This window comes from Phocoena phocoena, chromosome 8 (assembly GCF_963924675.1).
Source record: "Phocoena phocoena chromosome 8, mPhoPho1.1, whole genome shotgun sequence".
Classification (NCBI taxonomy): Eukaryota; Metazoa; Chordata; class Mammalia; order Artiodactyla; family Phocoenidae; genus Phocoena; species Phocoena phocoena.
The window spans coordinates 44,512,484-44,527,896 of NC_089226.1; positions in this window are offsets into that span (position 1 = coordinate 44,512,484).

Genomic DNA, 15,413 nt, shown 5'->3' on the forward strand with positions numbered 1-15,413 from the left:
TTATTTAGATTATATAATACAAATATACAAAAAAAGGAAAGTATGCTTTCTAAAAATGGCTTTTTTCAGTTTTTACATAAAGTTGAGAAAATGTCCATTGTCTATATAAATTAGTATTTGGTGTGATTTGGATGTTCTTGGAGATTAGATTATTTAGGTGTGAGTGCTAAGGCCCTCCACAAACTATTTTTTGGCACTATCACTAACCAAGAAATTTGACTTATTTATTCAAAAACAGTGTAAGTTTTAATGACCAATTTCTTGCAGTATCAACTATCAAGCCTTGAAAGATAAGGGTAGTCAGGATTAGTTTTTTTTAAGGAAATATTTGTTAATGGGAAAGCCATCCATTATACCAATAATTCATAGCCTGAGATCCAAGTGCAGATGGACAGACTTCAGCTCATCCAGGAATACCTAAAATTTGAGCAAAATTCATATGGATATGTACTTTTCTGTAGAGAAGATCTATAACTCCATAGACCATGCTGGATTATACTGGTTCATAGGATATATATAAAGCTAAATATGAGAGAAAACCAACATTTTGAAATCTTATGACAGAAATTTATCTCTTCCTCACTTGAAATTCCAGGCTAATATGATGACTTTTCATCCTGAAATGGTCACAGACACAGGATCCTTTCATCTTTTGTTCCACCATTCTATGATATTTATTTCCAGACAGTTCATAAAGAGATCAGCGTTTCAGCCAATAAAGAGACCCCTTCCCTTTAAAGGCAAACATGAAAATTATACCATGCTTTCAATGAACACCCTATTAATTAAAACTTAAAGTCCTCATTCTGGGTTACCATGTATCTACCCAACTATCAAGTGTTCTATCACCTTACAGGAAGAAAAAAATGGATATTAGGGAGAATCAATAGTCTCTGCCACAAATATACATTGTAAAGTGCTTAGAACAATACTTGGTACATAATAAGTGTATAATAAATAAATATTAGCTCTTTTAACCATGGAGTCTTTTAAAGAGATCTATCTTATAAAGGCTGGAAGGAAAGTGGTAGAAGCAGAGGAGCCAAGATAACATGATTTATAAATTACTCCACAAAGAATTGCCTTCTCTGTCTCACACATAATTTGTTTGAATTCTGCCTTCATAAGAATCATCTAATAGAGTGGGATCCATAGCTGTTTCTCCCACAGTGCTAGGGATGCAATAAAGGACTTGCTAGTTGACACAATTCCAGAGTGCTAACTTTAGTCTGTGATCACTGAAAAGCATTCTGCCTGGTGTGAGACTTCAGCCCTAGATATTATTTTTTCTCTACTACATGGGAACAGATATTCTAGATTTGAACTAAAGAAATCATTGTTCTTCAGTGATTATTTTTATGCCACCCACATTGTTCTATTTAATGCAAGAAGCAGGGTTCTTAACATTTAAAAAAATTTTCTCAGACCAAAAAAAACAACTTTGTATATCTCAAAGTAGATATATGGGGTATTATATGTCACTATTTCTAAACTCTCTTAGGAAATTATTTTTATATAAGTATTATTATTACCATTACCATTATTGATATTGTTTCTTCATGAGGAAGAAATTAGCCATCTAATCGAGAAGATGGCACATCTTTGAAGATTCTGAATGTCATAAAATCTATTTCTAAGCCCCATGAGAAATCAGATCCATTACTTTACAAACATACCACATATTTGGCATCAAATAGCATTACTATTTCCCTTATTTAGTACACTTAGAATTAAATATGATTTATTATTCCCAATCACTATGAAAAACAACATTATAATAAACACGGCACATTAATTTGGTATTTGTTAGAGATTTTATCAAAAGCATTTAAGTGTTATATTGGGAATTAGAATGGGTGAGTTTTATTGTTCCTTTCAGCTCCAAAAGCTCATTAATTAGTTATTTTATCAATTACAAGTCCTAGATTCTAATTCTAATTCTACTCCTAACTGTGTGATCATGGATAAATCATCCAAGTTTCCAATTCTGTAAGGCCAAATGATCCACCTCTAAAATCTAAGATTTATAATCTACATTTAACCATTAGAAGTATTAATTTGAAGGGAAAATTTTTTTAAGAATGTATTGATGATAACTTTGAAATTTTAGTTGCAAGTAACAGAAACACAGTTCTAAATAAATTAATAAAATAGGTGGAAGAGGGATTTCTTGGAAGGCAACGGAGACATTTATCTTTGAACACTTTCATGACCAGATGAATCATACTGACTAGGTTCAGGGGATAATATGATTGCTAAGCCTTGGGCACAGGTCCAGCTTTGTGCTTGCAGTAGAGTCTTGGTCTATAACCAGAGAAGAAGGAAAAGTATTAGATGCCTTGGCTTGTCGATGGCCATCTTCATATTCACATGGAATTCTCTCTGTATTCATGTTTGTGTACCAATTTTTCCTTTTTATAACACCAGTTATATTGGATAAAGTTTCAACCAAACGATCTAATTCTAACTCGATTACCTCTGTAAAGATCCTATCTCCAAAAATGGCACTGAGGTATTGGGGGTTAAGGCTTCAACATATGACTATTGGAGGGACACAATTCAACCCATAACAACTAGAATAGGTCCACATTTAAACTTTAGTTACAGATATATAAACTTCACATCTTTTTAGTAATTCACTTTTCTCTCTACCTTTCCCATGTTAGTAGAAAAACATACTATTTCTTTTAGCTTAGATTCCTCCCTTAAGTTTCATAGTTTAAGAATCCCACAGTTTATTCAGTGCCAGGGGCCAGCCTGCTGGAGAATACTGAGAACAAGAAACACAATGATTTTGATCAGTCTAGTAGGTGGCCTTTTTTCCCTGTTGACATTTGTTCTTTCACTGGCACACAATGTCACTGTTGTAAGGAGACCCCGGATAGTAAGGATGTTCTCATCACCCACTACTACAGTGACTCCTCCACTGGTCAGACAGGAGTTTCTAAAGCTATAAGATGGGAAAGAAAATGTTTCTACAAAGTATTATGCTTGGCAGTCATGGCCATATGGACAGTTTGGGCTGTCAAACTGACTGTCCTTGAACAACCCATGTGGATGTAGATCCCTGCACAGTCTGTAGTGACTCTTAGTTGGAGAGTAGCCAGAAGCACTCTGCCTTTGGGTCTCCAGAATTACTGTTTTTTATTTGGCCTTATATGCTGTGTGACTATTCCCAGAGTACTCCCTCTGGACCAAAGTAATTGGGGTGTCAGTAATTGGGGAGTAGAAGGTTTTCAGCCTTATCCACACATTTTTTTTTTTCTTTGTGACACTCCTTTTCTCCAACAACATCCAGTTTTGGAAGTGAGCCTGATTCACTTGCCTGGACAATTCCAAGTGAATAGCCCTTGGATGACCTTGATTTCCTTTCTGCCAGCATTCCTCACCTGGTTGATTTCAAGCCATGGGACCAGAGAGATTTTAATAAAATTGATCCAAAGAAGGAGAGGGATTGAATATAGGCTCTAGCTTATGTTTTTCTCTCTGAGGCTCCTTGCCTCTATGTAGATATTTTTTGACCCACTTGCCAGTGATATGAAATAGATAGATGTTAACAGTTAACCACCACAACTTACCAATAATGGTTTAGTCCACTTTTTTTGCTAGAGTGATTTTTGAAAGGGCCCCCTTTCCTTTTGTGACCTTAGCTGGAGGAAAGCATTCAAGAGATTATTCCTAGAACAACAATGACATCAAAAAGGTCCACTCTGTCAAAATAAAATTTTTTAAATGTTAACAAATGGTGATTCTTGTACAAATATATATCAAACACATTTCAAAACTTTAATTCTTTGAGGGAGCCAGCAGGGTGGTAAAGCCGGTTCAAAGAACGTTTGTTCTTTAAATCTCATAGATACAGAGAACAGACTGGTTGTTGCCAGAGGCAAGGGGTACAGGGTGAGCAAAATGGGTGAAGGGGATCAAAATGTACAAACTCCCAGTTATAAAAAATCTAAGTCATAGCAATATAACCTACGGCATGGTGACTGACTATAGTTAATAATACTGTATTGCATATTTGAATGTTTCTAAGAGAAAAGTTCTTAAAAGTTCTTATCACAAGAAAAAAATTGTAACTATGTACGGTGATGGATACATTATTGTGGTGATCATTTCACAATATATACAAATATTGAATCATTATGTTGTACATATTAAACTAATATAATGTTATATGTCAGTTATACATCAATAAAAAGGATTCATACAATAATAAACAAACTATGGTTATATACATAACTTGGGTGAATCTCACAAATTTAATGTTGAATTAAAGCAGTCAGATACGAAAGAGCACATCCTCTAAGACTATATATATATAATAATAATATATAATACATATGATATAGACAAGTTTTACATTACATATTATTTGTACTTTATATATATACACACATTCATTATGTACATATGTATGTGTATGTATATATAAATGTATATGTATATCTATATATATATATTATATATAATGCAAAACTAATCTACATGACTAGAAGTCAGGTAGTGGTTATTCTTTTGTGTCTAAGCTGTGATTGGAGGGGCTTCTAGGATATTTGCCATGGTCTGCATCCTGATTGGTGTGCTGGCTACACTGGGTGAGTTCAATTTTTGAAAATTCATTGAACTGACATTTATTCTTAAAATATCTTCCCCCAAAAAACCAAAGAACATTTGTAGAATATATTTATTTATTCAGCTAGAAGAGGAATGTGTAAATACATTTGCTAAGTTAGATATAAAACTGGCTAATATCCCACATGTCAATAGTACTATAACCTTTGGGGTTATCTTTTCTACTGGACAACAATTATTTTATCTTTTATGAACAAAAAATATTTTCAATTTAGGAAATTTCTGATAGTTTAAAAAGCTTACAACTGTATTTTACAGAATCTATGAATAGGGCCCTAATCAATAGTAATAGTAAGTCAAATATACATTCACCTAGGAAATAAGATAATCCTGGGTTTTGTGTCTAGTTTAGCAAACTTATTTTTGCATTCTTTTCCTTACTGACTATATGTCTTTATTTCTCAAATACTCTTTGAATTCTTGGATGGGTCTGTTAGTGCCTGAGTATGACATTTAAAAATATGAAATAACCTTTTTGTGTTATTTCCACATTTTGAATAATTTTATCTTAATTACTCTAAAGTTATATGCTGCATAAATAATAGCCTTTGGAAGGAAATCAATCTTTAAAATGGTAAATTCTCTCACTTAAAAATAATTTAAAAAAATTTTACATCACCATTCACCCAGCTATATGCTAATTATTATAAAAAACCAAGGCCTTAAACTTTCTCAGTATCTACATATATTATCACTTCTCTTTCAACAGGTTAATGAACAACAAAAAAATTAAAACTTAGTTTCCTCTAAAACATTTGTTGAACATCAAAAATATGCCTATTTATCATGATAGAAGATTAATCCTCATGACAATTAGGCAGGGTTGGTATTAATATGTCACTAATACACCAAAATATTTAAGTAATTAGTCCAAGATCACTTGACCTATAAGTAGTGGATCGGGACACATAAGCCCTCAATCTTTTCCCAATATCACCTCAGAGATGACTTCTCAACAATTTGCAAGGGGGCTTGTTGGAAGAGTGAAATTTAATGAGGTGATTTTCAAGAGCTTAGTCTATAAGGTCTAATAGGATGAAAGTGATTTTGTTTGAAACGGCTAAGTGAGCGTTAAAGAATGCCAACTATTCTAATTCCACATAATGTAAAACCAATGTCTGCTTCTTTTCTGTCTCACACTACATGTCAGATATGATAAATGTGGAAAAAGAAGGGCGGAAGGTGATGTCATTAGGGTTAGGGTTACAATCATTGCTACTGGCTTGAATTGATGAAGAGACTGTTAATGAAAGGAATGCAGCATGAACATGTGGGCTAAGTCTGGAGTCCAAGATTCTAATCATACTCTACCACCAAATCTGTATGGTCTGATCATGTTAATGGTCCTCTCTGGGCTTCAGTTCATTATTGTGTAAATTAAAATAATTGAGCTAGGTGGTCTCTAAGGTCCATTTCAGCTTTAATATCCCTTGAACCCATTAAGGAGTTAATAATAGAAGACAAGCAATATATACACAGTAACATTATTTTCTTGCTTAAAATCTTTCAATGACTCCCCATTGCAGTATAGCATTGTAGTTAAGAAATTAATTTCTCTGTGTCCCAGTTTTTATGTTAATGAAAGGAATGCAGCATGAACATGTGGGCTAAGTCTGGAGTCCAAGATTCTAATCATACTCTACCACCAAATCTGTATGGTCTGATCATGTTAATGGTCCTCTCTGGGCTTCAGTTCATTATTGTGTAAATTAAAATAATTGAGCTAGGTGGTCTCTAAGGTCCATTTCAGCTTTAATATCCCTTGAACCCATTAAGGAGTTAATAATAGAAGACAAGCAATATATACACAGTAACATTATTTTCTTGCTTAAAATCTTTCAATGACTCCCCATTGCAGTATAGCATTGTAGTTAAGAAATTAATTTCTCTGTGTCCCAGTTTTCTTACATGGGTTGTTGTGAGGATTTAAGTAAGATCAAGTATGTAAAAAATACCACAGTGTTTAGAAAATGGTAAACATTCGATAAGTACTGGCTATTACTGTTGACTACAGGATTAAGTAAAGTTTTCACCTGACTCACCTAACAGCCTTTAATCTGGATTTTATCTACCTCATTAACATTGTCTCTCACCATTCTCTGCCTTATACATAATGCCGAAATACACAAGAGTCTTTCTTTTTCACTCATTTTTGAAGGATCATTTTCCAGAGTAAAGAGTTTTTGTCTCTCAACACTTTATTCACTCTACTCTCTTCTCACGTGCCTGGTTTCTGAGGAGAAGTTGGATGTAATTGTCTTTTTCCTCTGGCTTCTTTCAGGATTTTTTCTTTATGTGTGATTTTCTCCAATTTAAATATGATATGCCTAGGTGAAAGTTTTGGGGTTTTATCCTGTTTGATGTTGTTCTCTGAATTCCTGGATCTGTGATTTGATGTCCGACATTAAATTGGTGAAATTCTCAGTCATTATTGCTTCAGATATTTTTAATGTTCCTTTTTCGTTTTCTTCTCCTTCTGGTATTCCCACTAAAAGTATGTTGCAACTTTTATAATTGTCCCACAGTTTTTGGATATTCTGGGTTGGGTTTTTTTTTTTTTCAGTCTTTTTTTCTCTTTACTTTTCAATTTTGGCAATTTTTATTTAGATGTTCTCAAACTCAGAGATTCTTTCCTCAGGAGTCTACTCTATCAATAAGCCCATTAAAGATATTCTTCAGCTTTTTAAAAAATCTCTAGCATGTCTCTTTTATTATTTCTTAGAATTTCCATCTCTCAGCTTGCATTACCCCATCTATTCTCGTCACTGTCTCCTTTATCAATTAGAGTTCTTAACATATTAATCATAGTTGTTTTAAATTCACGGTCTGATAATTCTAACATGCCAGCTGTATCAGAGTCTGGTTGCGTTGCTTGCTCGGTCTCAAAACTGTAAACATTTTTTGCCCTTTTTTATGTTTTGTAATTTTTTCTTGGTACCTGGTCACAATGTATTGGGTTAAGGAACTCCTATAAATAGGCTTTTAGTAATGCAGTAGTGAGGTAACAGGGGGTGGGAAACATTCTAGGGTCCTATGATTAGGTCTTGATCTTTTAATGAGTCTGTGCCTCTGGGCTGTGTACTTCACAAGTGCTTCTCAGTTCCCCCTGACCTCAGGTGGGAAAGGATGGCTCGAATGGGCTGGAGGTGGGTATTTCCTGTCTCGCATGTGGAAGGCGAGAAGGATATGGAGGTAGGTATTTCCCTTCCTTCCTTTGGAAGCTAGGGCTGGGTGGAGCCGGGTATTTCCCTTTTCCCAGGTCAGTTAGGCTCTAATAAAACCCCCAGCACATTAGCCTCTGGTTAAATAGGTTCTCCTGAGGCAGAATGTCTTAAAAACCGAGTGCTCTTTCATCTTTCAAAACGGTAACTTTTCCCCTTACTCTCCAGAAAGCGGGAGGGAATTTTTCTCCCATATTTACTGTGAAAACCTGGTTGAGCTTCTGAGTTAAAACTTATAAAAGTGTAGGGCCCTCCCTTCTCCATGACTGGGACCCCTGAAGTTTTCTACTCAAACTTACCCGCACTGAGACTCCAGTAATTCATCAATTACAGTTTAGTTTTTCCTATCCCAGTGCTTGTTCCCTCAGAGGTTTCTGCTCATGCGTTTCTGCTCTGGTAAGTTGTGATTCTCTGTATCTACCTGTCTGTCTCTCCAGGTTTGGGGACAACAGTTTTCCCTGGGACCTCACTTTTCTGATGGAGGTAAAAGGAGTTGTTGGTTTTTCAGTTTGTTCAGCTTTTTGTATGTTGTTAGGATGAAATGACAATTTCTAAGCTCCTTACATGCCAGACCAGAAACTGGAAGTTTCCTTAGTGAAATTTGATGGTTTTGCTTTGTACACAAGTGAAGCTATCCATCAAACGACTAAAACATGATAGCTCACAAAAATATGAAGCCTAAAGACATCAATTTGGAAGATGGGATAGAAGTAATATTAAGTGGATAAGCTTTCATCCTCTCTGTTTTAAAGGTTTGATCCTGAAGTCCTTTAGAATACTGGGTGTGTGTAAACATGAACGTGGCTATATGTGGCAATTGCACGTATACCATTTACATGGAAAATCATTTACATGGAAAATCAACAACAATTTCACCACAAAAGACTTAGAAATCTTGATTCCATTGACACTTTAATTATCAAGTGACATGTCTAGTCCTAAAGAAGCAAGTCTGCATAATCACTCATTTGGCTTCATGTGCTTTTACTAATCTTCAATCTGTATGCAACAATTTGAAAATCTGTCCTCTGCCATGCGGGGAGCACAGACAAGAAGATTAATACACTTATTTAACAATTTGACTAATTCTTTTCCAGTGGATTCAAAACCTAGAGCAATTTTGTCTTATGAGAAAGTTTTTTTATACAGTGACGTTGGCCTTTAGGTGTGTTGACTTTGTCATGTCAGAATAATCAATTTGCTTAATTTTACCTTTCATGGTCCGTTTAATTTTCTTTTGGAAGATTTCTTTCCTTAATCTGCTACCATTCCACTCCTCTCAGTGATTATTGTTAAAAAAGAAATATTTTCCTATTTCCAGTTAGCATACACATGTACATTTATTTATTTGGTTGGTTGTTTCATATCCCATGCCCCCTGCTCCCCAGCCCTCCAAAAATTTTTTTTTTTTTTTTTTTTTGCGGTACACAGGCCTCTCACTGTTGTGGCCTCTCCCGTTGTGGAGCACAGGCTCCGGACACGCAGGCTCAGAGGCCTTGGCTCACAGGCCCCGCTGCTCGGCGGCCTGTGGGATCTTCCCAGAACGGGGCACGAACCCGCGTCCCCTGCATCGGCAGGCAGACTCTCAACCACTGTGCCACCAGGAAAGCCCATGCTGGCTGGCTTCTTATTGTGGTGGCTTCTCTTGCTGCAGAGCACGGGCTGTAGGCACACAGACTCAGTAGTTGTGGCTCACGGGCTCTAGAGCACAGGCTCAGTAGTTGTGGCATACAGGTTTAGTTGCTCCAGGGCATGTGGGATCTTCCCGGACCAGGGTTTGAACTCGTGTCCCCGGCATTGGCAGGCAGATTCTTAGCCACTGAGCCACCAGGGAATTCCCCAAATGGGTTTTTAAATAAATGGTGCTAGAACAATTGGTTAACCATTTGAAAAAAATTATAAACTTCAATCAATCCTTCACCCTATTCACAAAAATATCTAAATGAATTAGCAGTATAGTGGCAAACATCAAAGAAAGCAAGTATTAGAAGAATAAATCCTTTTTAAATGTTATTCACCCTTAATTTAAAATTTAAAATGCATTCCTCTTTAACCTAGGTGCAGAGAAATGCATTATAACTATGAATCAAATCCGAATACAAAAATGTAGATAAATTTGACTGTACACAATTAAAAAAAATTGTTCATGACCAAAAAATACATCATAAACAAAGTTCAAAGTCTGTTTATAAAACAAAATGGGAGAAAATGTTTGCAACACATAATAAAGATACTTTCTTCATACCACTTGCAATAATTAAGTCAAAATGGATTATAGACCTAAAATTTAAGAGCTAAAAACTAATAGCTAGAAGAAGACATAGAAGATCTTGGATTCAGTAAAGATATTTTAATAGGACAAAAGGAAACATGAGATATGAAAGAATAAATTCGACTTTATCAAAATTTAGAAGTTTAACTATTTAGAAGACTCATTAACAAAAGGAAAAAAAAATAAACCATGGGCTGGGAGAAAATATTTGCAAAACATGCATTTGACAAAGAAATTTACATCTAGAATATAAAAAGAACACTTCAATTAATAATAAACAAGCCAATTTTAAAATAGGCAAAAGATTTGAACAGACACTCCATAAAAGATGTACAGATGGAAAATAAATGCATAAAAAGACACTTAATATCAATCATCAGGAAAATGCAAATTAAGACCAAAATGAGTTAACACTACACAGCTGCTCAAATGCTTACAACTTTAAAGATGAGCCATGCAAAGTGTGGGTGAACAACCACAACTCTAAGGCGCTGCTGATAGAAATGTAAATGGAACAACCATTTATTTATTATTTCCTTTCCTCTGATTATCATGGATTTAATTTGCTCAACCTTTCCAAATGTCTTAAGGTGAAAGTTGAAGTCATTATCTGAGACCTTCCTTCTTATCTAATACAGGCTTTTATGCTCCAATTTTACCCCAATTACTGCTTTAGCTGCATCCACAAATTTTAATATATCATGTTTTCACTTCCATTCAGTTTAAAATGCTTTCTAATTTCTATTTTGATGTCTTTGAACCATGATCATTTTTAAGTGTGGTATTTAGTTTGAAAATATTTGGTGATTTTCTAGATATATTTCCATTGCTCATTTTTACTGAAATTTTTATCATAGTCAAAACACATATTTATAAGACTTATTTTATAGACCAGAATATGGTCTAGCTTAGTAATGTTTCATGTGCATTTATAAAATATGTGTATACTGATGCTGTTGAGTGGAATGTTATATAAATGTCAAATAGGTCATGTTAGTTGATAATGAAGTGAAAGCCTCCCATATCTCTATTGATTTCCTGTCTCCTTGTTCTATAAAATATTGAGAGACATTTGTGGACTTGTTTCTCTCTTTACTTGTTTCTCTCTTACTTTATGCTTCAAGTGTTTTGAAGTTCTATTATTCAGTGCAGAAGCATTTAAAACTGTTATATCTTCATGGTAAATTAACTCCTTTATCATTATAAAATGATCCTTTTATTCACGGTTATAATCTTTACTCTGAAATATACTTTTTCTGATTTAGTTTGCCATTCTACCTTCCTTTTGATAGTGTTAACATATCTTTTTCCATCCTTTCATCTGATTTGTGTCCTTACAATTAAAGTGTATTTTCTTTTAGTCAGCATAGAGCTGGGCCTCTTTATAAAATTTAATATGCCTTTTATACTTTTGATTGCTTGTTTACATCATTTACATTCAACATGATTGTTGATATGGTTTGGTTTAAATCTCCCATCTTGTTATTTGTTTCAATTGGTCCTCTTTTTGTTTATTACTATTTCCCTCAGTTTCTTCCTCATTTCAGATTAAATGAATATTTTTGTCATAATTTCACTTTATCTTCTTTGCTAACATATTCGTTTTACCTATTTATTTGTATATTCAGTTGTTCTTTTAGGGTTGATATTATGCATCTTTAGCTTTCTTGAACTATTTGAGTCATGTAAGTATGTAAAGTGATAACACCAGAGCACTCCACTTCGCCTCTCGGTTTCATTTTTGATTGTTTCTTTTCTAGGCATCAAGTCACTAATATTTTCCTCAGAGTGTATACTCTTCTCTTAACCCAATCTAATATAATTTTCATCTCAGACAGTATAGTTTTGGTCTCTAGAAATTCAGTTTTGCATATTTCTGCTTTCTGTATCTCTCCTTAACATGGTCATGGTTTTGCCTACTTTCTTGAACATATGAGATGTACTCTTTGTTATATCCTTGTTTACTTATGCTATTATCTGTGCCTTTTTCATTTCTATCAATCAATTTTTCTTCATATTAGTGGTCATATTTTCCTGCTGCTTTCATATTTTTTATTAGATGGCAGACATAGTGGATTTAATCTCTTTGAATACTAGAAAATAGATTCTTTAAATATTCCTAACTTTTATTATGTGGTGCAGTTAATTTTCTTAGGGTCAGTTTCAACCTTTGAGGCTTGCCTTTTAGCTTTGTGAAGCTGGTCTACAGCAAGGCCCACTTTTTCCATACTATTCAGTTAATACCCTCCTGAGTCCTCTACCCGATGCCTCCTAAAGTATAATGTTTTCCGTTCTGGCTAGAAGGAAGACAAACTATTTCTGGCCATTTGTGATCACCACAGATTCTTCCACCTGCTCCTGTATGGCAGCCCTTTCCCTGGCCCTGAATGATTCCTCATACTCATGCACAGCTTTGTACTCAGCTGAAGATTCTGAGGAAACCCTTTGTAGAGGTTTTTTTTAGCTCTGAATGTAGTTTTTTCCACTTTGGGCAGCTTTCTTTGCTCTGGTACCTGCCCCCAGAATTGCATCTTCAAGTGTAAAATGAAGGTAAGAAGTAACATTACCTTACTGGGTTGTTGTGATGATCAAATGAGATTGACCATGATATAGACAAGGTATGATGTCCCTACCTACCAAGGGTTTACCAAATGTTAGTTCCTGTCCTCTATGCTTTCTCCTTACTCAAGAATAAATGAGGATCGATTGAGTATGCACTTTAGCCTGTAGGGTAACATTATTTTTAGAAGGAAGAACTAGAGGACAATTCACCTGCTTAAAAGCTCTGTCTTAAAAGTATAGCAGCAAGACATACTTTCCACTACGCTTTGCTGGATTAGACTCACAGCTTCCACCCTTCTCCCCAAATTGCACAGAAATTAAACAGAATGAAAGTGGTTAATTGCTTATCCGTGCTCTATACATTACACATAAGTGGGCTGCCTTCACACATGAAGGTATTGAAAGCAGTCTATGACTATGTAGCAGCCAGCCTCTAAGATGGACCTCAAGGATCCTCCCTCCTGATACTCAGAACCTTGTTTATCTGCCTCCAACGATATATCAGGTTTGGTAGTATGTCCAATAGAATAAAGCAGAAATAAAGAAATGACAACCTCTGACTCCAGAGACCATAGGTCATAAAAGACACTAAAGCTTCCTGCTTGCTTATTCTTTCTCTCTTTCTCAAATCATTCACTCTGGGGGAAAGCCAGCTGCAATTTTTTGAGAAGTCATACGGAGAGGTCCATGTCACAAGGAACTGAGGTCTCCTGCCAACAGCCATATGAGTGACTTGGAAGTGGATCCTTCTGCCCCAGTCAAGCTTCCAGATGACTGCAACTCCAGCATACACTTGACTGCAACATCACAAGTGTTCCTAAACTAGAGACACCCAGGTAGCCTTCTCCTAGTGTCCTGATCTTCAGAAACTGTGTTAGATATTTAATTTTAATGTTTTAAATCACCAAGTTTTGGAGTAATTTTTTATACAGACTGGAAAACTAATGCTGATTTTGGTATTTGGATGTGGGAGTGCTGTAACAAATATCTAAAATACTGGGAGTGGCTCTGGAACCAGGCAGTGGGTAGAAGCTGGAGTGATATTAAGATTATTAGTGAGGAAACTGTCTGCCAAACATGATGGACTTTGAGAAGGCTTCTTGTGATGGCATAAAGGGATGTGAGGTTAATACTGGAAAGCAGGAAGGAAGACCCCAGTTATGTGGTAGCTAAAATTTTAGCAAAACTTTTGTCTACAGTAATGTGGAAAGTAGAAAATATGTTTGTTGAACTGAACGACCCAGTTAGGGAGATTCCTGGACAAAATGTTTTTCTCCCTGTTGCTTATAGTAAATGAGAAAGAAAACAAAAGGAAAGACTGTTATACATTAAAAAGTTGGGATTTGATTGTTTTGAAATGTTTAAGCCTCTGAAGATAACAAAGGATGTTAAAATTAATAAAATGATTTCTTAATTTTAAAAATTAAACAATCCAGGGCACTTCCAGGAAAGCCAGCGATACAACAAATATGGTAACTGAAAAATATTCTGATAAGGTTTCAGAAAGAATGAAGATGGTGTCTCCATGTACCTTTAATTCAGGCAGAAGACCCTCCAGAGAGATTGGGGCTTCTAGGAAAATTAAGGGAGCTGTCCCTCAGCATTACCCAGGATTGTACAGGGACCCACAGTAGAGAAAGGCTTATTCCAAAGGGATTTGCGATTGTAGCTTTTGTCTAATGGAGTGAACTCCAGGAAGGTTCACAGGGGATCCAAGAAGTTTTTAAGAGGATTATATCAGTAGAAACAGTGTCAGCTTGGAGCAAAAGGGACAGAAAGAGGAAAAAATGAAAGGCCTTTGGACTCCCAAACTCTACGAGTAGGAAATAGGCTGATAAGCCTGCTTACCTGTAAATACATAGTAAGTCTCATAGAAAAGGAAGAACGGCTCAGTGTAAACAAGAGCCTAGAAGGCACATCCAAGGGCTATGGAGAAACTCCTGAACAGGAGTAGGACTGATTTATAATAAAAAAACTTTCAACATTTTCCCAGCTGGATCTCAGAGCTTCCAGGAAATATGACTCCTATGTGCCACTCCTGTCTCCCTTTTGTGAAAAAGATATAAATGTACATAGAAATTGTTCTATGCTTATGTTGGATGCATGGGGGCAGATAACTAGTTTCATTAATTTATAAGACCTCAAATTGAAAGGAAATAACTTTAGGATTTTGACATATGAAATTATATCCAAGGATCCTTATTGGGCTTTAGTTAGATGACAAGATTATGTACTTCAAGCAGATGCTATAATTGAATGAAGCTTTGGGGGGCCTTGAATGTGTTTTGTGTATTTTTCATGCAAGAGTGATGCGGATCATTGGATCCAGAGAGCAGACTGTGGTAAGCAGCTTGTAAGATAGCCTCTACTGATCCCCACCTCCTAGTACTCATGTCCCTGTATATTCCCTACTTACATTATATCACAGATACTCTGTGTGTACAGTAGAACAAAACGGAAGAGACACTGTGAAACTTTGGAAACTGTAGGTTATAAAAGACATTGAATATTCTTTTTCTTTTCTCTTTTCCCCTCTTTCTCTCATTCCACTAGGGGAAACCACCTACTATGTCATGGGCAATACTATGGAACTGATATTTGAATGAGATTCTCTAGCCCATGTCAAGCCTCCAGATGACTACAGTCCTACCTGACAGCTTGACCAAAACCTCATGACAGCCCTTGAATCCAAAATATTCACTTAATCCGCTCCAGGATCTCTG